Source organism: Haliaeetus leucocephalus, unplaced genomic scaffold (assembly GCF_000737465.1).
Source record: "Haliaeetus leucocephalus isolate CR32 unplaced genomic scaffold, Haliaeetus_leucocephalus-4.0 Scaffold656, whole genome shotgun sequence".
Lineage (NCBI taxonomy): Eukaryota > Metazoa > Chordata > Aves > Accipitriformes > Accipitridae > Haliaeetus > Haliaeetus leucocephalus.
The window spans coordinates 19880516-19886703 of NW_010973092.1; positions in this window are offsets into that span (position 1 = coordinate 19880516).

Consider the following 6188-nt stretch of genomic DNA (forward strand, 5'->3'; position numbering starts at 1 on the left):
GCTCGCCGGGAAGGGCCGGCTCCGGCGGCGGTGCGCGGCCTGCCCGGCCTTGCGCCGCGCCGTTTGCTGAGGGCAGGGAGAGGGGCGGCTGCTCGGTGTTCCGGCACGTAAAACGTGTTCTCGGGGGTGACCCCAGCTCGAACCACGCTTCGCCCCCTGACTGAAACTTTACCGGAGCGCCCTGCTAGCGCTCCTGGTTCCAGCTGAGGCCTCAGAGTCGGCATCTTTCCTCCCCAGTCCCCAGAACGTCCCCCTCGGAAGCTTAACAGCATGCCAGTAACGTGCGTGCCTTCTTAAAGTCTCTGAAGGCCGTTAGTCTCAAAAACTGCCCGTTTGATGTTTATCTGGTATTAAGAATTAATGAGTTGAGCATTAAGAATACTGACAGTGGAAGCATCCGTTTGACTCCTCTTTCTGCTCAGTTTCACTTTCATATAATTCAGGCTGTAGTTGCAAATCATGCTGCAGGGATTTTTTTTCCCCCTCCTCTGATGGATTAATAACATTCTGTGGTTTTTTTATGTATGTATTTTGTTTCTAGAGTCAAAGTAATGAGATATAAAGTTCACCTACGCTGGAAAAAAGCAAAAGTTAAAAAGAACTTTCTGGGAACCTGAAGAACTGCTTTGTTCTGATAAATGAAGCATGCTGTAGAAAGAAAGCTGAAAAATCCCTCTTTTAAATGTGCACCTTTTTTCCTTTCCACAAAGCATACCTTTGGGAAAAAAGTATCTGATACTGTTTTAAACAATTGAATAGTCTTTATTCTTTTTAGTCAGCCTTAAATTCTTCAGGCTTTTTGACCTATCACTGGAGTAGGTGGTCCTGACTTCCTAGAGTAAGATAAATAGGGAGCAGCTCTTGTTAAAAACGTAAGTCTTTTAAAACAGTCTGTGTAGTTTTTGTGCCTCAGAAGAGAGAAGAAGGGAGAGTTTTCTGATACTTCTTCATAAAGAATCTGTTGATCCAGTGGTTTGGTCTTCCTGAATTTTGAAACATGTTAATACATTGAAAATCTTAATATATTAAAATCATGTGTTAGTTTTTCAAAATGTAGTGAAACATATTAACATTTTTAATTTATTACTGTGAAATTGATGAACTTCTGTCCTGAATTTTATTCAAAAACACACAAAAGCTTTCATTACTGAATTAAGTGGAATAATTAAATTTGGGTGAGGATACTGGCAATTGAGCCTTGTATGTGTGTTTGTTCAGTGGTAACCTAATATCCGTAATGTTACATTGTGCACTAGGTAAGGAGATGAAATCTGAACAACAAGAATTTTGATCACTTCCTAATGACTTTGGTGAGGCTTGCAATGTCACTAGCCTTTTTTGTGTGTTTGTTTTAGAGAAGCTATCTGAAGTTCCTGTGTATTGAAAACTTCAGTTTCCAGTCTTTTGCACATATCTAGGTGTTATGTACATCCCAGCACTAAATGATGGGAAGAATAACCAAGAGAAATTCCTAAATGCATCCTTAAAATGCGAATATCCATGTTCCTAAAAGTAAGCAAAGCTGCAAAGAAATTATTTCCATTCAGTTTATTTCTTAATTTATGAGTGTATTTGTGTCGCCTCTCTGCTGCTTACATTCTTCCTCAGTGCTCTAAGTCAACAAGTCTTGAAAACAAAAGCAAATACCTCGCGATATTTCTGAACTAATTTAGTCTGCGAGTGTTTAAGTACCATATTGTGTAGTTATAACTTAAAACAAGAGAGATTTTATTTTGAGCACTAAAACAGTCGAACAGTCCCTTGATTCTTCTTCTCTGCAGCCAGAATACATCTCAACAACGTCATGTAAGATTTCAGCTGGGAAAGAATGTGATTTTATCCCAGCTCTGGAAATGCCTGGAGGCAGACTTACATTATCTGATTAGTCAGAAGGCTTTTTAATCGCTTACCAGATCAGAATACAGAAGTGTTCTGTTTTGGTTTTTTTTTAAATGTAAAATTTGTTCTCTGTTACAGTGATTAACTCTCTGATTTGGACTGTCTTTGAATAATTTTATGTATGACCTATTTAATTTTTAAAAATAATTATGGTATGTTCTGTGGGTTTTGTCAAAGTTTTGGTGCCTGTGAGGCTATTGATCTCCAAAACTGATGTGAATGAATAGTGATTGTCTCCTCGCTTTGCTGAGTGCATGAACGTAGGGTCATTATTACCAGAGTTTCCAAGCTAAGGTCCTGCAGCATTCTGCAGTGACTGGTTTTGGCAGACCTCTTCTGTTGAACTGAGTCTTAATGGCTTCATGGAGCTTTTCGTAGGTGCTGGAACCTGTGCGTATCCATCTTATTGCAGAGTTGGAGCTCTGAAGGTAGTGACAAAGAGTGGACTTAGAAGTAGTAGGAAGGAGTACGTGGAAGCCATAGAGGTAATCATATGTTGATGGAGTGGTCAGTACACGTGATGGCAGTTACTCTGTATGTTCCTGGCTGTTTCTATTTTCTGTTTCTAAAAATACACATTTTTTGACTCCTCTACTCTTTCTGTACTGTTCTTTAGACCCTTTTTTTCACTTCTGTTGTTTCTGTAAAGGAAAAGATGCACTTTTTTCCATGCACTTCTTACAAAAGGAAGGATGCTTGAATTTATTGAATTATATAATGAGCAGAAATAGGAAATCAGCGTCTTTTGCAGTGCTCTTTTCTACATTCAAATGTTGAAAATTGTGTAAGTTCTTTTAAGATTCTTAATTGCTAAACTAGTCATTTTAATTCCCCATTTATAAATTGTCTTTTTCATATGTAATACTTCTCTGTTCTGAAGCAATCCTCTGTTACAGTAACTTCAGATCCCAGATTATTATGTGCTTCTCTGATCGAGCAAGTCACCGAGATGAAGTTGAACATAATCCTAAGAAATGAAACTCTTCCAGTTGTTCTGCCTGAAACAGATTGTCTAATCTGTGCACAAAAAAAGCGCATGCATCCAGTGTGCCAGGTGCTGCTTAAATTTTTGAGGTCATGACCTTTGAAGGTCAGTCGAACAAGATGAGTTGTTTTCTTGCATGTGAAACAGCAATATTAAATAACCACTCTGAATACTGGTGCCTGAAATGGGTGATAATCTGCATTTTCTTTAAGGCTGCTAGACAATTCCTCCTGTGCCTTTGGAAAGACAGTGGCCTTTTCTGTATTGTCCCAAGTTAAAGTAATCCCGTAGATTCCAAATCCATTACACTCCGTCATTCAGTCATTCAGTGGCTAGATAACATCTGCTTCTAATTTCCTTGCAAGTTCTTGTTTTTACTACCATTAGTTCTCGGAGCAACATGGGGAGCTGTCTGTCCAATTTGTCACTTGGACTTCCAGATCTCTTCCGTCGATAACCTTTTTTTGCCATGATGCGTTGGAGATAGTTTTGTCAAGAAGTATGTGAATTCTTCCATAGCGGAACAGATTGCTGCACTGAGTGTAACATGTAAGGGAGAAGAAGAAAAATCTGTAGATTTTTATCGAAAGAGCAAGGATTGTGGATGTGAAACTTCTTTGAGACTTTTTTCCCAAGGGTGTACAGTCTTCAAAAGTCTTGTGTTATAAACTGAGGGTGTGTTTTTCAGCTTGCACATTTCTTCATGTTTTTATCATAATTAAGTTTATTTGATTAAATTCAATGTGTTTTGAGTAATTTTGGTTTTAAGTGAAAGTGAAACTGACTAGAAAGTGAAAACAGTTACTTTTCATTTTTGAGACTTTTTCTATAAATAGTGGAAGAGGAATGGGTAAAAGATTAGTTCTAAGAACAAGATTAATATTAAAGCTATAATATGTGTGCACAAGTTAAAAAGAAAAAAAATGAGTGGTAGAAGGAATAGGGAGCTAGGGAATTATTTTCAGGCTACTGGTGTTCTGTAAGGTTATGGTGTTCACCATGATCAATGTATCTCAAGAATTCATTGTATTAAACGGTTTTCAGGAACAAAATTAATATTTATGTGGAGCAAGAGTTCTGTAAGTTTTATTGAAGAGTTTTACATGAAAAGAAAAACCTTCTATAGTGTTTTTAAATCAGCCTCATTTTGGCCTTTATTTGGTAGCAGTGTATTCTTTAGGATTCAAATTTCTCTTTTTTTTTTTTTTTTGTTGTCTGCCTTTACAGCAAACTCTTTTGCAACTTGTAGATATAAAATGTTTTTTTCATTGTCTGCATTTGTCTGGAAATCTAGTAACATTTTGACTTTCAACTTATTTCAAGATTGCTTTATATTATATATTTTCAAATAGTAATATGGCCAAATTTCTGTCCACAGATCTTAAAAAATGTGTATCTGAAAGCCTGTCTGTTCCCAGTATAGCTGAAATTACATGAAGAACAATTAGAATAACACTTTCAACTCGGCTAAATCATGTCTGGATCTTTAGACAGCTTTGTTCAGTCATACTCATCTTGTTGCTGTGACTCAGTTGATGGCACACTCGCTTCAAAGCTGGCATTGGTCCGTGGGAACCTGTCTCTATCAGATACTGACGTGAAATCTTTCAGAAGTGATCAGTGCAAGAAATGCTGTCTTAGAATCACCTATTAAACCTGACCATGTGGAAGTTAAACATTCTTTGGTATGATTTTTAGAGCTCTTCCCCCACCTTGTTTTGTTGTTGTCTTCATCCAATCTTAAAGAATGGGGATGGTTAGGAGTAGAGTATAACAGCAATTGCAAGATGACAGTGATGTGATAAATAGTGATTTTTGAGGGTAATTCAAAACTTAGTTTTTTAAGTACTCCCCTGAAATACCTGATTAGGTGTAGGACAGTGTACTGGCTAGCAGACCAACTGACAATGTTATATTCTGTCTTCATCATACAGTTGTCTTACTGTCCCACTTCATGCTTTTTCGTAAGATTGTCCCTCATTGTTTCTTTGTCTCATTTTTTCCCTCCATCTTTCCTGTTTGTATTTTACCCTTTGCTTCTTTCTTCTATGGGTGTTTGCAGCAGCAGCAGCAGCATGGTATGGTTATGTAAAACCTCTGTGTGTATGTGGGGTCAAAGCATGGCATGTAATCAGGTTCTCTGCAGCCCAGGTCGGTGCCAGGCTGGGAATTGTTGGGTTTTGTTCTCTGCTAATCTCTCCAGAGCAGCGGACAACGAGCTGCCAATTGAAAATGTGACAAGAGGCTTAGTGAGCATCTGTTCAAAGAGAAAGGGTATTTTTGAAGAGCAGAGAACTTTCCTGATTTAGTGAAAACTTGTATCGTGCAGGTCCTTGCATTAACAGCAGGATGCACCGTGCCTTTCCTGACCACATGGTTGTCTGCTGAATCACTGTCAGGGTCAGGTTTGTAAGGCCCTCTAGAATACCTGATTTTATGAAGAACCTAGTAAGTTCAGTTTCAAACCATTCTGTAAGTGTGTGAATGAACTAGAAGGAAATTTATATGTAAAAATGGAAGGAATAAGGATTAACTTGTAAAATTGTCATAAAGTACTTTGAAGATTACTGAATATGTGTAAGGTAGAACATGGTACCCAGGTAAATATTAGTGTTTCTCTCATGTTTGAATTTAAGAGTCTTGGTTTTTACGATACAGTTCTTAAATGCTTTCTATTCAGGTGTTCCTTAGTGTGGCCAGCTTGTCCTGGATATCTCACTTAGAATTTACCTCGTCTGCTCTCCCTGTATTCTTGTTTCACTGTTTTCCTCTGAAGCTTTCTGCAATGCTTTTCTGTCTTCTGCCTCAGATACTTTTAAACTTATTTCCATCCCCGTGTTTCTCAATCTCTTACTCTCAACCAAATGTTACACAGTTAAGCTTACTTTAAGTGACTCCAATGTAGGTGGATCTTAAAAGCATAGCTGAAATATGAGTTCAGATGTACTGATAACGGAATATGTAGCAAACCGTATAAAGCAGTTACTTTTCAAAGATGGAGTTGTGTGGGTTTTGTGTACTTTATGTGTATCTCATAGAATCCATTATTTTTCTACGTAAATGCATAGTTTTGTAACATGCTGCTACTGAGAAAGGGAACCCAAGTGCTTTTCAGCTTAAAGTAGAAAAAACTTTATGCGCTGTTGAAACAGGGCCCTGGATTGAGTAGGCAGCTGGGATAGAGACATGCTCGTAACCTTGACCTTTTTTCTTCTGTTTCCAGTACAAGAGAAATTGCCTTCTGCAGAACTGGTCTCTTCAAGGAAAAATCCTTGCTTTCATTTTGTCTTTTCCATTCCTCCCC